Source organism: Manduca sexta, chromosome 26 (genome assembly GCF_014839805.1).
Source record: "Manduca sexta isolate Smith_Timp_Sample1 chromosome 26, JHU_Msex_v1.0, whole genome shotgun sequence".
NCBI classification, from domain to species: domain Eukaryota; kingdom Metazoa; phylum Arthropoda; class Insecta; order Lepidoptera; family Sphingidae; genus Manduca; species Manduca sexta.
Genome location: NC_051140.1, coordinates 13,746,567 through 13,763,109, shown reverse-complemented (window position 1 = coordinate 13,763,109; position 16,543 = coordinate 13,746,567). Strand labels below are relative to the sequence as shown.

Here is a 16,543-nt window from a genome sequence, read left to right as displayed (position 1 = left end):
TGTAACAGTTTGTTACATTTAAAGGTTCATGTTCTGTTGATGATGAGGGATTGACGTACTTTGAATGACAAAGTGAATGCATTGTGCTCGAGTTCGTGGTGCCTCTTAGAAACTTGCGTCCTGGGCAAGAAACATCTTAAATATAATAATATTATTGTTTAGCTCTTATGTTGTTCCTCATAAAGGCTACAAGATATCTAATCTATTAGATCTAATTTTGTTTCACATTTGTTTTGTTTTATTTCTATATTTCTTATTTTTTACCTAATATAATATTTCGCAATGGCACAACACAGTGAAACAGATACTCTTTTAATTGGTTTGTTATAGAACAATGGCTATCATAATAAAACAATAGTTATATTTCAAAATTAGAACAAAACTTTTGTCCTAAATCTTGTTCAACTTTCAAACAAATCTGGGTCGTCAATGTATTCCGGCAAGTTTAGATTTAGTTGTATCGATTTGTCCTAGATAACTATAAATGCTCAGATTAGATATGTTAACAAATGGGTGATATTAAACACTGATCCATAAAAAAATAGATAGGTATAAAGCATGTAGGTCGAACATGCACATGTTATTAACTCCAGTTGGTCTTTATGCAGATGGCATATTTTGTACGCATCAACGAACCACTTCAAACTACTAAAACGTGCAATAAACGCATACAGTCGGACACTGTGTACCTTTTACATACAAATGCGTGCTCTGCAACGCATAAAGAACGCGCGTTCACGCCGCGTATAATACGCCGTCTGCAAACTCCCTTGTACAAGTCTAATGTATGGAATAAACATATTATGTGGGTAATGTTGGTGAACTGAGGGTTGTTGTTTTACAAAAATTCCGCCTTTTGAACTGGAAGAAAAGTACAGTTGAAATTAGACCGCGCTAGTTTGTAAATAAGCTTATTTAATATTTAGGAGTACACCAAGTGCCTACACAGACAGCAAATTAACAACGCGCGTTTTTTATATGCACGTTTTTTATACGGTTTTAAGAGCGTTTACGTGCCGCGCGTGAAGTCAACTATAGGTAATTCTTCGCAAAATTCACTCACACAGAGCCGTTGCGTAGCTGTGTGCGTAGAGTTAGCGCGTCGGCTATCTTTATAGTCAGACCAACCAATTTTGATCTTTTCGCTTTAATTATCTAATTGGAATGTAACTTATGATTTATGAATTTATGATAAATGAAGAATTCTATTATTAAATATATAAGAATTCATCATGAAATAGTTTATATGTATCATCAATGACGTTTTACAAATAGACGCGGCATACACTAACAAAATGGCACAAAAAAACGGCGCACTATGTGCTATAGTCACGTACCTATACATATAATTACAAATTGGTTCGAAGAAGGAATAAAAAGATGCAGCATACATTCGTTAGAAAAGGATATATATACATCGACAGTTACGTAACAACTTTAGTGCCGCACGCTCATTGGCCAAAGCGCGTGTGACCTACAATCAGAGAAATTTGGGGAAAATTGGACACTTCATTTTAATAAAACAATTTATTGTGTGAGCAGAGAAACATTTATTTTAGACAGTAAGGTGAACTATATAAAAAAAATATATTCATTGCTTTAAATGCTCTATGTACGTAAGACTAGGTATACAAAAATTCTTTAAGATATAATATATCATCGTCTCCATCATAAAACTCTAGTTATTTAGCGCCAGCGTGTTTACTTTATATAACTTCAAACAAACTTAATTTATTCCTTTTTTGTCTTTTATAATCAGTTTTACAATCTATATTAGTTTTGTGTGCGAAATGTATGCGAACATTAATGAATTTATCTATAACAGCGCGGATAAGGTGTAATCTATGATTAAACGTCGGGTGTTGCTCTAGGAATGAACATTTAAAGACTGAAATACGTCGTTACAACTTACAAACGATTTTAAAATCCGATTTTTAATAATTTGAATATCCTTTACATTAGGAAGGATTATGTGACCTTTTGCATTTATGTGATTTTTAACATTATTTTTGGTTACGTATATGTCACTCTCTAGGAAATGATCGAACCGTAAATATTTACAAGTATTTGATGTATTTTTTTAAATTAAACTATTACTTATTACATGATTTTATTTCATACCGTGTTATTATATTATAAAACAGAAATAGTAGGTTTATAAGGCCTGAGACAGTCATTACCCATCTTCCCCTAGCAGCTCGCATTGACATGACGCGAGCGTCGACCGCCGCGCCGTCGCCATGACAGTCGAATAAAATTCATTCGGTTTATTTGATAAATAATAAGTTAAATAGTGTATACTTACACATGAAATGAAACGTTTTTTTCTTTTATAGTTGCTGTATAATTTGTACATCGTCTAAAAACACGAGAAGGCATTTAATTAATAGAATACAAATAGGTAGTAAGCCGACTAGCCACAACAGTGGTTCGAGGTTGACTAAGTGAACGTCGGGGAATTGCCTTACTTTCGTCTTGCCAGTATTGAGCTCGGACAACGTATCTATGTAATAAAAACATCTTAGTGTATCATTTTGTAATTATAAAAAAAAAATAAACATTTTAAACAAATTTTAACGGCAATTTTACAAATTGTTTTTTTCACTTTTTAAATGCAAATGCATTTGCATTTAGAAAGTACCCTTTAGTAAAGTGGAGCTCATCATGAAGCCGAAAGATAGGCACCAGAACTCCGTAATCAGACAATAAATCAGGAAAATTACTGTGCTACGATGTTTATAATGGACCACATAATTACTTCATAGATCTGCAGTTTTTAATATTTAGCGTATTGAAAGTTTAAATTAAGTCATTAGAAATTACATATTGGAATTTATATTTTGAGTCAGAAGGTGTATGTAATGAGATGTCACCCCTCCCCTACCGACTACTGCAGTCGCCCACCTACTAACCACAGAGCGCGCTGGTGTTACCGTGGCCCGCACGATTCTAATAGTTGGCCGCCAATACAGCGGGTACCGCATACAACCGCGCACCCCGCGGGCGTAAAACAAGTTTTGAAATGTGCGTTTAGTCCATTGAAATGTTACAATTTAAGGACCGAATATTGCATTTCTTGGAGGACACAATTTTATTTTTGGGCCATGTGTGGGGGTCAATAGAAGCTTAACCTCAAGTTTGTGGGGTCGCCACCCTTGTCCTCCGGCCGCCATCTTGGAAAAGGGGTGAAAACACTTTTTCGCGATATCTCGGAAACTATACGTCTAAAAAAGAAAACTTTTATAAACATTTTCTCACATTTTTGCTTATAACTTCTTTAATTTTTAATTTAGGGCAAAAAGTTATATAAACATATTTGTAGGCAAAACAATTTGCTACAAATTATGACTTTACAAAATTTATGTAAGACGCATAGTTTCTGAGATATCGCGAAAAAAGTGTTTTCACCCCTTTTTCATGATGGCGGCCAGGGGACAAGGGGGCGACCTCACAAACTTGAGATTAAGCTTCTATTGACCCCCGACACATGTTCTAAAAATAAAATTGGGTCCTCTAAAAATACAAAGCTCATGTAACATTTCAATGGGCTAATTGTTTTTTAGCTTAAGGTTCAATTTTTCCTTCGAGTAACTATGCTCAAGTGTTTAATGAGTAAAAAGTAACAACCATACTACAGACGCATGTTATAACATTAGTACATCAATCTTTTAGCTTTTGCTTTAGCCGAAGTTTCAGCGTTGTTACGTTTCCTTTTCTTGCCTAGAAATAGCTTTACTTGCCATTGTGTCTGAAACATAATAATATAATAATAATTTATAGTAACTACTAAAATTATTGTCAATCATTAAAGAAAAAATATTTTACTTACTAAAGTACTAAGATGTGGCAATCACTGTATACACGTGACTATTTTTTCTACGCACAGCAAAGTCCAACTGGAGTCTCGCCGGAGCGACGAGCGATACGTCCTCTCTCTAGAAAGCCTCAAGGCGGACTAATTTGAAACGATTTGCGCGTTGCGTTTTATAGTGGTATTTAAAATATTTATAGAAAAATAACAGAACTAATTTTGTAGAATTTTTAAATTGTATGTTTTTAAGGAGATGTTCTTCTATTATAGTAATCCAATATTATATTCAATTAAGTAAGATATAGTGAAAAAAAAAAATCATTTAAATGACCAACATTTCTGAAATTTTCGAATTCTTTGAATTTTTATTTCTCATGAATAAAACATAAAAAGATATTTTTTCTCTACTAACTTTTTTCTTCAGGATCTTTTTAGTTAGATAAAAATAACATATTGTTATGTTCCTTAGTGGTTTAAGATATTTTGAGCTTCGAAATAGACGTTCGAAGCGCAAATTTGAAAACCTCTGTTCAGTAATCATTAAACAATTTACAAATACTCAATAAATCTAAAAATTTTCTCTACTAACTTTTTAGACAACAAAATTTTCTATAATAATTACTAATTCATATGTTTTTAAAATAATGTTTTGATGGATATTATCTCCTTCGAAAAGTGCTGTTTTTGAGACATACGGCGCGCGGATGCGTAAACGCTCTTAAGTGCGCTCATTTCTATGATGTATACATTTTCCGGCCTCACTGCATTTACCGTGTGTTTGAACCCACATATAAAATACATTATCTACATACATTATAAAGTAAAATATGACATTGGTAAAAAATGATCGTAATATATTGGTAGAGTTTAGAATATTTGTATTTGTTTTACGGAACGGTTTCAATGTGTGCGGCTAACGAACGGAATTATTTATTATAATTGTACCATTCTTCACACAACAAACTATTGTTTTCTAACAACGAACGATATTTCAAACTGGCTGTAGTAAATTAGTACAAAACGTACGTAAAACTAGAGATGCATATTTTATGGTGTTGGTGAATAAACGTGTATACGGCAACGCGTGCATCTTTTATTATATTACTAGGTGTTTTTGGCGGTTTAACAGCCTGGAGGACCTTTCCCGGCTTAAAATTTATACTGTTCCGAAAAAATAGCCTATACGTTAATTCAGAATATGGTCTATGTGTCAAATTTCATTTCAATTAATTTAGCAGCCCTTGTGTTTATTTTCAGCAAATATCCAAACATCTTCACTCGTTTATGAATTTATAATAGATTTAGCACTAGCCATACATATATTCCTTGGGGTTTAAGCAGAGAAGGAAATAGTGCACTTTCAGTTCGCTGACCACATTTTATTATAACTCGAAGAATGTGTTATTGATAATATCTTAAGATACATTATTTTCGTGTGATGTATTTTATGTATTGTATAAATAAGGTGTTACATTGTAAAACTTACTATCGAGAACACTCCACTACTATGAAACTGTTAGCTGCATCGGCAACTTCAAAATCAGTTAGTTTCACAGTACCATTATTCGACAATTAGTGGACTACGTCGACGCAACAACAAAGCCCATAATAGTATTAAATAGGCCATAAAGAAATAAATAAATGAGTATATCTCATAACAAATGTACGTAAAGAAAACGATTTTATGAAATATTTTTATGAATTTTTGTGTCTCGTAAATTTTTTTGTTTGTTTTATAACATTCGTTTTATAAAACAATACATAGTTTTTCGAAAAAGGGTAAAAACTCTACGCTACATTTGCTGATGCTGATTCTTAGCGACAAGGACACTGTTCGCACTTCGCTTAAGATGAATATGCAGTGAAGAATTCAGACCAAAGTGACTAGTACGACAAAACGCCAATTTCATTTATACGGACCTAAATAAGGATTAATTTACTGTTGCATCATCAGCATCGGAATTTACTGTTGTAATAGGAGAACTACTGTATTTACAACAGATATTAGGTTTACTGTCATAGTACCTATTTAGGTACAGATAAAAATAGTTGAACAAATTTAAAAAATTAAAATCGCCTTTATACTTTCGTATGCTTATCAAGAATTATTTTATTTTTAAATAAACCAATAAAGTTGACTTTATTTAAGATAAAGAAAAAGAAAACATTTTGTTTAAAGTTAATATGTAGAAGGCTTTTGAATTTTTCAGCTAGATTTGTGGCTGACAATACTTTTATATTGAAGAAAATCTGGGTTAAGTAACTTTAGTGTTAGTGCAATGTTGTATATTGACCAGAATTAGGTAGAAAATACTAGTTTTGCATAGAGTTTTACAAGCGTAATAATTTTTTTTGTGATAAAAAATGGCATATAGTAGGTTATAAATAGAGAAATATTAGGATAAATAGATTGCATTCCTTTCGGAAAATAAACTTAACCAGCAAAAATACAGACGAAATAATAAAATAATGCTTGGTTATATTATCACGGCTGCCATTTCGAAGTAAAACAGTTTTTACAAATGTTTTTGTTTCAAAATACAACCTCGTCAGTGATGGCTATCCCAACAGGTTTGATGTAAGGCCAACGTCAATGTGTAGAATCAAAACCAAAACCAAACAAGACAAAACTTTTCCGCGAAGCATAAATCGCGTCGAAATGTTTGCATACTTTACCAAAGCAGTCTTCTAATTTTCATTTTCACTCAACCAAATACTGAATAAGTCTTATGTTTTCTGAACCGCAATGATTCCGCCCGATGCGCATCAAGAGTAAAGTACCGGAGGCTCTAAATTGAGCATAATTTTACATTTCATAAAATTATTTCCAATAAAACTTTTCCCCTGCCGGAGCAATTGTTAAATCCCAAAGGATCCACGAACCTTATGTCGGATTAATGGAAACATTGCCGTATTTACATTATAATAAAGATTATTTTGTGACGCAACGGCGAATTTATTTTATGTAAGGTATTCTCTGCCTATAATAACGAGAGGTTTTAAGTTCAAAAAAACAAAAATTAAGAGTGATCCTTAACCTGCATAGAAGTTTATATGTAGAAGCATTTACGGAACCCACTTTACAGTCGTTCGACTTGTACTTGACCGCTTTTTCTCCCTTCATAACATAAATGTTTCGCGGGGTAAATGAGTCTCATTACTTAGGCACTTTCTGCCCGGGATTGCTTAATTTGGACAATTTTTTATAGAGTTTTAGAATTATTTTTTATTTTTACAATAACATGATAGTTTTAAATAATTAATGACATTCTCACTCGGCGCTCAAACTAATGGATACCTATAATGTAAAGTTTGTTAACTTTCGTAAAATATTTTATCCTTCGTTTTTCTATGCAAAATAGCTCCAGAGTGCTTTACGTTGTACTTCGTTATTTATGTTTGTTGTTTTTATTGGGTGACGATAGTAACCAAAACGTACTTTGAGAGAATAATTTATCATACTTCAGTTGTCTTGACGCTGCTTAATGAAAATGAATTATTTTACGCACTTTGGGAGAGGCCTATGCCCATCAGTGGACTGCAATGGGCTGATGATGATCATAATTAAACGTACAGCACAGGTTTCGAACCTCATGAGAAATATTACAATCTTCATGTAGGGTTTGGGGTATGACATCAGTTCCTGATAACCATGTCAGAACATGTCCCATATTGGGTCTGGACTTTGTCACTGTTTGATTTATCAATGTTAACACTAAAACCGTTTTAAATAGGGCGTATAATAACGTCGCTTCGCCCAAATCATAATGAGAAGAGCCCATTAGTAGTAGTAAATACTGAAAGTTGACTTAAGTAACATAGTATAATAGATTTTTATTTTTAAGCTTACGTAGTCTTTTAGGCCCCGCATTAATAGGTCAACGTCATGTTGTAAAAGTAAAATTAATTAATTCGTTTTAAAATGTGACACGTCTAGACAAGTTTTAATATGCAATATAATATTCTGCACATACATAATTAGATATTTGGCGAAGAAATCTTCTTAAAATAAAGGTCCTTTGTCTAAATTTCAACAAAGAAACTCGCAGTAAGTATTCCAATATTTATTATTCTGTTTGAAAAACTAATGAGCCTTGCATACAATTCAAGCTACCAGAATGTAGCATATCCCATTTAACTTGATTTTCTTTTATGCAACTAAGATCTTTATTTATTACATGCATAAAGATCTTCACCACTTTTTCTCCAGATGATGACCACTATTAATAAACTAATCCAAATCCACGTGCTTCGCGTTCCGGGATCAGCCTGTGTATATGCGGTTCCATAAAGGCGGCATAATTATGTCGACTGTCGAGGGTTAATCCTCTCTCGTCAGTCAATATTTTACTTACTATAACGTGCGGTATAGTAGGGCCCAATATACGCATGGTGTACTTTGTGGAGCCCATATATATATATATATATATATATATATATATATATATATATATATATATATATATATATATATATATATATATATATATATATATATATATACATATATATATATATAATAATATATCGTTGCCCCTATCTACATCTAGCAATTTTACAAGTATTGATTTGTTCGTGATTGGAGATCTTACAGTATGGCAATCTGAAAGCCGTCAGTTTCAGATTTGACGCTTTATCGGCCCTAATTCACACATGATAGAGCTTCTTCCAGGCATTTTGTACTTGTTGTCAAATGTCCCTTTAGGATATTTAAAACTAAATTTGACATCAAGGATTAAAAGACAACTGTAGTTTCCGTTCTAAAAGGCAAACCGTCCACATCATAAAGACTGTGTGCGATTCTTCATTTAGATCATTTTAGTACGCGTCCGGCATCAATCATAATATTTACATTACTTTTGAGGCATAAATAACAGTTATATTATTGCCTTGTAGTCCATATATTTCATAATCTTCTGATTATGTATGTAGACCCTGAAATCCGTTTTGTAATAATAAGTTGTGGAAGTCCTACTAAAGAACTCTGCATAATGTAAGGTAATTCCATTCTAATAATCTTGTGTTGTTCAATTTGTGTTAAATAAACATCATAAATCTAAATTATAGCTCATTCTTAATACCCATTATATTTCGTTCAAATTTATAATTTCACTAGAAGCCTTACAAAGATTTCGTGCGATAAGTGTGAAAATTAAATAATAACGCTGCGACAATATCGATTAAACACGATTTACAAAGGCGTTTGGCATTATAAAATAATTTTATAAATACTTTACGATGTCATTGGACTTGGCACGAGATTTTATGTTCTGTAATTATAAAATCGTCATCCCTTATGTTACTCTCGGTTACGATACGGTAATAATCCTGTTTGTACTCATTTGTATTGTCTGAGTGTTCAAATGTATTCAGACGTGAATTTGTTGTAGAATCCACAAATTTATATTGTCCACTTTACTAGCTAAATAGAATTGGAACACTGGCACTCGCACAAGAAAATATATTTATTTTAAGAGACAATTGTAAAATTTGACTTCCGTAGCGCACGCAGTATCTAATAAATAAAAAGTGGATCTTTGTATCACTTAAGTACATTACAATTACAAAGTGGAGTCGGTAGCTCATTAAAACAAATGTACTAAAACATAGAAATTACTAAACGGGCCTTTTATAATAATTAATAAGTTTTCATAAACGGTTTATATCATAAATATAATATAATTTTTTCTTACCAAGTAATTTTTTGACAGCCGTTGATTAACTGATGAACAAAATTGCACTAAAACATTCACTATAGAGTTATTAACACCTAAACTACATATACTAAGCACGATTAATGTCTTTCAAACACTTCTATTGCCGTAACTATACAGTTTTACACACTTAAAACTATTTATATTTCAATGTCTTTGGTCAAAATCACTCTATTTATCTAAGGGTTGCTTTTTAAGTAGGAAATAAATTTCAAAACCGTCTATAAATCGTGTAAACAGTTCACAAATTGCGTGTAAATTTTTAAAGGTCGCAATCAGAAAATTTCAGTCGCTTTTTGTGTATAAATAAGCTTCTATATATTTTGCCTTTTAGATGCATATTTAAAATTAAAACGAAACTTCTATAGAGGATTCCACTAAAATGGATATGTCAATCACTAAATGTCTTCGAAAGTCGACAAAAGTTTCCGCAACAGAGTTTGAGTGTCATCTTAAGCTCGCGCAATTCGGTCGCTAATTTTATCGAGGTTTTTGGAGAGTGCCAAGGGGTGATTGAAAAGTAGTGTTATAGGTATTGTGAGTTCGTTTGGTCGATCGTAGTCCATCGGGCCTGCGAGAGCCGCGCTTGCCGGGGCGCGATACGGGCGCGATAGGGGCGCGGGTCGGCGCGATTAACGGGCGGCGGGCGCGCTGGTCGCCGAGGGACTGCCACTCTGCCTCCCTGCCGTGCCTGCCGTGCCTCTGTCAACCCTCGCTGCTCGCTACCCGTTGCCCGCTACTAGTCATGCACTGTACTCAAACACATGCAAATTATATACTATTTTGAAAGGTCGCTGTATTTTTGTGTTGTCGTCGATGTGTTGTTTCACTCATTAACCCAGTTTAGTCAGTCAATAATAAATTCTATACCTAATTCACAATGCATACATTAGCAGAAATGTCGGTCATTTTATTTAAAACTGACAGCTGTCATTTAGAATGCAGTTGGTTAAGCAGTGGTTCCCAAAGCGTGTCGTGTTAATTGGGCTCAATTAATTAATAACGAGCTGCGAATTGGTTTTATGTATGTACAACCTTGTTATGATATTCGAAACATATTTTTCTATTCTAATTTTATCTGGCTCGAGTATTTAGCGAATAAAAATAACTGTTCTTAATATTTTCTTTGATGCCGTTTCTTCATTAGCTATTGTAAAATTAAGAGTCGAGTGTTTAAAAATAATCTCTCGGAAGGAAAATGTCGAGAGCTGAGCGCGCGCGTCTCTTGAAGTTTGACGTGTCGCGCGTGACGTCACCAGCACGCACCACCGACGAATTATCTATTCTGGTCCGCGTTACATTTCCGCGCGTATACGCTCGCGACGAGCATCACATGCGCGACATACTACAGAAAATATTTGACGACATTCAAAGGTCAGCTGCGAAAACAAACATATGTATCTTGTGCGACCAATAGTACGGTATGTAATTAGTTTAACGCAAATTCGCCAAAAGTGATGCAATTACAGTACGGAAAAACAACAGTAGAAATCTAATTTTAATTTCATGGAACATTCTAAATATATTTGAAGAATAATACACTGTTGTACTTGAATAGTATTACAAATTATTACAGATTGTCCTAATTCTGAAGCCAAAACGTTTTGGGAGATCCCTCATATCACAGCTGTAGTAATGATTCAGCTTTAAAGACGAGAACACTACGCAGCGCTGGATTTGGTAGTAAATTCTATATATTTACCATGGAGCTAAATCAGTTACCTCAGAAAAAAAACGTGATGATATTATCTTTCCATTACATGGCACTGGTGGAAATATAATACAATCCGTAGCAGGCCCTGTTATATTCTGTTGAATAAGTTTCGAAAAAAATATATCCTAGCTTTAAATCGTTTGGGTTATGTTTTGAGTTTAGAACTTATTTACCTTGATCTTACGCCAATATTATCTTACCCTTATCATTTATGATTTTTTTACTTTCTTGCATGTTCAGTAACATCAAATAGCAATAGGGTAGAATCAAGCAATACATAGAACTTACTTTTGCTGTTGCGTCATAATATAGTGAGATTTTCCTAAGCCCAATGTTACTTTCCAATCTTCACATTTCTTGTTACAGGCGCAATCATCAAGATCCCTTTCTACAATCTTTTACATAATAAAACATCGAAAAATGCATGGGAATGCTGTCATAATCGATCAATAATCATCTCGAGAATGGATAATTTTATAATAGAAAAGCATGTTGGCTTGAGTCGTAGATGAGTAAATCACGTTTTTTTTCTAACGGTATTGTTGGATAATATTAATTATAACGTATGGTAGATGCTAGCATGCTTATATTCCAATATGGTATAATAAAACAATAACAAAATTATTTAAAAATCAACACAACCATCGTTCTTTAAAATGCATCACATTTTGATTCTCGCATGGAGGCTCCATTCCTTGCATGTCGTCTGCCATGTCAAACTTAATCAGGCCTAACAGAACAGGCCGGGCATTGCATTTCGTTCTCGCGCTTTCGCCCGATGTTTTTATATTTTATTAACGCGCCCAGGGCTGCGCTGCCGCCATTGTTGGCTCCAGCACGCCTTTCAATATGCATATCACATTTTCCTTCATGTGTAAATATAATATTATGCGCTGCAACCTTATTCATTTTTTTTCGTTCATTTTTTTCAAGCAGGAATGATCCACGGTGTACGTCAAATCAGTAAATTTTAACGGAGGAAGGGTTTTAATATTTCCTCATAATGTATTTAATAGCTGAACCAAACCATTTATTCAATACATTTTAACTTCTAGCTTATGAAATTATTCGGTTCACGATTTCTAAACATGTTTTTTATAAATGCACAATTACTTATTGTACTGCATGTACAATTACTTATTAATATATGATATAAGCGTGTGATATCTCTATGGACATAGGGATATGAGGGTCCTAATCTTTATAGATCAGGACCTTTTAAATACCTTCGAAGGTGATTAAAGCTAAATAAGTACTTTGAATATTCTTCGCTTACATTAAAAGACAAAAAAACAAAATATATTGCATAGTTATGAACAAAAACAAGTTGAGTTTGCAATTTCCTTACGATTATTATACAGGGTCATTTTGGCATTGCATTACTAAATGAAACCACATGTACTCTTTTTCACCTTTGCTGATATTGTACCAAAAATCATCCATTAATAACTAATATTTTCACGAAAAATCATGGTTTTAGTTTTCTGATTCTTGGATCATTTTATAGTTTAATGCGAATATGGCGTTTCCATGGGTGTATTTCTGACTGATAGTATGATGTTGCCACTACAACGAATTATCTTAGAGTCCTAGTAGTGGCTTTAGGGCGCGTAAAATTAAAATTACTTTTTGTTAACAATTATTTTGTTCGAAACTTACACTTTTTCATTTTACATCTACGGCTCAAGTAACTTATTGTAAAGTGTTACTTCCAAATAGATTAGTATGTGGTTTCATTTAGTAACGCGATGTCAAAATTGCCCTGTACCTATATACATACCGTAGTAACCAAAGTAAATTATGGTGAAATGTTTAAACCCTATTTATTAAATCATAGCCCACAACGTTAGTTATAGCAACTTGAAACAACCTCACTGACGCGTTCGGATTCATACAAATCCTGTGATTAACTCCATCAATGTCATTATTGTAGGCGCACATCTCTATAGTTTTAGTACCAAACATTACGAATATATTGTTTTATTTATCATATTTCACTGAAAATTATGAATCACTAGCTTTTATCCGCGGCTCCGCCCTCGTCAAAATTATTTTGCAGAAAAAATATTTTCCTTGAATAAAAGTAGCTAATGGCAATCAGGAGTAATGTAGCTTCCTATTATTGTATTTTCTGATTTAAATAAGATCAGATGTTTCAGAGATTAGCCTTCTAGAAATGTACAAATAAACACAGACCAACTTTGCTTTTTGTGTATTAGTATAGATAGGTAATTAATCCATATTTTAGCTCGCAATTCCCGTGTTAAACACATTAAATTAATTACAGGAACATATTATCATCAGTACTCAACGATATTCCATCAAACAAATTAACTCATTTAAACAATTTGCAAATTCGCTTTGACAGTCGTGTAATTGGGAATCAGTTTGTTTTGAAAATATTTGCGTTATTTGTTATAGTTAATTTATGATTAGTTTTCTATTTACTAACAAACTAAGTATGAATTAATGCCATATTCAATAATACCAGGTCGTCCAGTGGTTAAAATTCGACCTTCAAATTTAATACATTTTAACCCACATTACAAAATTTATTTTTCAGCCCTCCTACTCTATATGAACCTTAATTATGTTAAATCTCACCCTTTTCCTTGCACGCAGTATGATTAAAAAGGAGAACAAAGATTTGTCTTCATGTATCAACATAATATAGATAGCAATTGAGATAACAAATAAAAAATACGCGAATTCGATCACTTAACCAACTTTAGCCTTATCTTACCTCTTCTCCTTATATATTCTTATTATAATATTTGCTTATCGCGTTAACTACCTTCCAAACAAAAATGACTTATTAATATTATTAATATACTGCATTTTACTTGTGGCTTCACCCGCGTAAAAGAGTTTTCTTTATAATTATCTCCATACCAAATTTTATCTGAATCCATTGAGTAGTTTTTGAATTAATCGTTTTCTGATAGATGCGGCGGGAGACTTTATTTATATGTAAGGATAAGTAGGAGATAGTATGAATTGTTGAAATGACCCGTATCCTCCTTAGTAATACATTTTGGAATCGGTGTGTGTACACACGAACAGCTACTTACACTAGGGGAGCGCTTAATCGGGGCCATGATAGTAAACTTATTAGTTTTTCGCACCCGCATACAAACGAGAGAGGCGTATCGTTGAGTTCTGCAAATAAACTTTCAGCCCATCTGAAGGTCATTTGGGGTTAGGTTCCGTTGAATGAAGTCTCTTTGCTTTAAAAACTAGTCAAAATAATTTGATTATATATTTTTGATAATACTTACATAATAAATGAAATATATATTTGAAATTATTTTGACTTATAATTTTCCTGCTATTCTTATAAACAGCAGGATCAACATTTTAAAGGAGTTGGTTTTCAACTGGCTTCTGTTAACTTGGGTAGTCTTCTATCAAGAAATTATCTGTCACTAACTTTTGTTCGCGGCTCCGCCCACGTTAACGCTCAGTCCTTGGATAAATAGTAGCCTTCTGGACAATAGCTGAAAGAATCTTTAAATTTGGTTACATCGCTTTTAATATACAAATAATCAAATGTTTTGTCTTTATAATATTACTTGTGACCCGTCGTGTCTTCGCTTCAGTAGCAAAGTATATATATTATGCCTACATTTTTTTTGATCTAGTGTCTATTTTAGCTCGCTTGGCTTATAATATAGGAACTGTGAATTTAATTTACATTTATTTTGTTGCGACAGTTTTAATTTTACGATAATTCCAAGATATTAAATTTTATAAACCTTTCTCACGAATCACACCGACCAATGGTGAAAACTGTATGAAAATCCATTCGCTACATTGACGTATATACATATAAATCGATGGTTCAGTAGTTTTTGACTTTATCGCATTCAAACAGACGCGGCCGGGATACTTTGTTTTATAATATGTAAAGATCTAGCGTTTAAGTTATTCTTATTAATATTTTTATTGAATTCTCTACGCACGATCATTTCTGTTTTTTACCGTATACACTTGCAAATAAGTACTAAACTGATCTGCACCGATCTGCATATTATATCCACAGAGTAACTTTATTATACAGTCTACAGATGGCTCTATCACATGTCTACAGTAAGGTTCTACCATGTGTCTACATAGTGGCTTTCCTACTTCAGTTATTACATTTACTTGGACAGTGGTTTATATTACTTTCTTCGCTACGAATGTGTTCCAGCCATCCATATCTAGAATCCAATCCTCCAAAGAAATCGAATAATGTTTTTTTAGAATTATCGTTGATACCACATTTATTTAATTTGGCTGTACTACTGAAAAATCTATTCTAGCACAATAAAATATATTTTGATGATTCAATAGTTAAATACACATTTTAAGCAACGTCATATTTTCATTAAAACATTTTCGTCTATTTGTTAATGTCAGTTAAACTTTTTTAATAAAATCTCATACGCATAGGCATAATGTTCTCAAATTTGCCAACCAAGACTTTCACAACCAATTTAATACGTTTGGCGATACAAAACAGGCAACATATTAGTGTTAGCAGATGTTATACTGTAGTTTTACTTTAATTATCAGCCTTCGTGGCTTTATTAGCATTACTTGCATAACTACTACGTTAATATGAATTAATTCAAATATTTTATAGCCAAGGCGAAAAAATCAAAAGCAGCTCGACTGAAATAATTATAGATTATGCATGCAATTTTTATGTATACAAAGTGATACTTTTAAACAACACGAAAATACATTTGAATTTTTTTGGCGTGGTTGTTTGTTGTTTCATTCGCTACATATATTTTTATGGGTGCAATCATTTGTCTTTATTTGGGAAGTTTGTTTGTTAATTATCTTTATTCATTTATTTTTTAATAGTGGTAGGTCTCTCGTTTGTGAGATTCCGCGTGGTGGGTTGGTACCACTGCAATGTCTATATCCATCAAGCAGCAGCCAAGCAACGGTTTGTAGTTACTTTTGCATTCCGGTTTGCAGGACATTGTAGTCAGTGTAACTACAGGAGATAATAAAACTTAACATCTCATGTCTCAGGATGGCGAGCGCAGTGCAATATCAAACAATACTTCGTAATTCAAGAATTTGGATGGTCTTTCTACTGTTCATAGGCGGTCGTATCGCTTACCATCAAGCGAAAAGCAAGCTCGTCATTCAAAGCATTAAAAAAAATAAGCTATGTTGATTTTAAAATAGCATATAATATTGACAAAATTATCGACACTATTATACTAAATAAATAATATTATTTTTTAGTTTACATAAATGTGGTATGAATGCTTATAACATCGTATAATATAGCAAAGTGGATTA

General features: G+C 32.9%; 1 non-coding gene across 1 annotated transcript in view; it reads right to left on the bottom strand.

The window, feature by feature from the left end:
• LOC115441055 overlaps positions 1-10,197 on the bottom strand; it is a 149,012-nt gene extending 138,815 nt beyond the window's left edge. The window contains exon 1 of the transcript XR_005113069.1: positions 9,505-10,197. This is a non-coding gene — a transcript (uncharacterized LOC115441055). The remainder of the gene's footprint in view (positions 1-9,504) is intronic.
• Between the last annotated feature and the right edge of the window lie 6,346 nt (positions 10,198-16,543).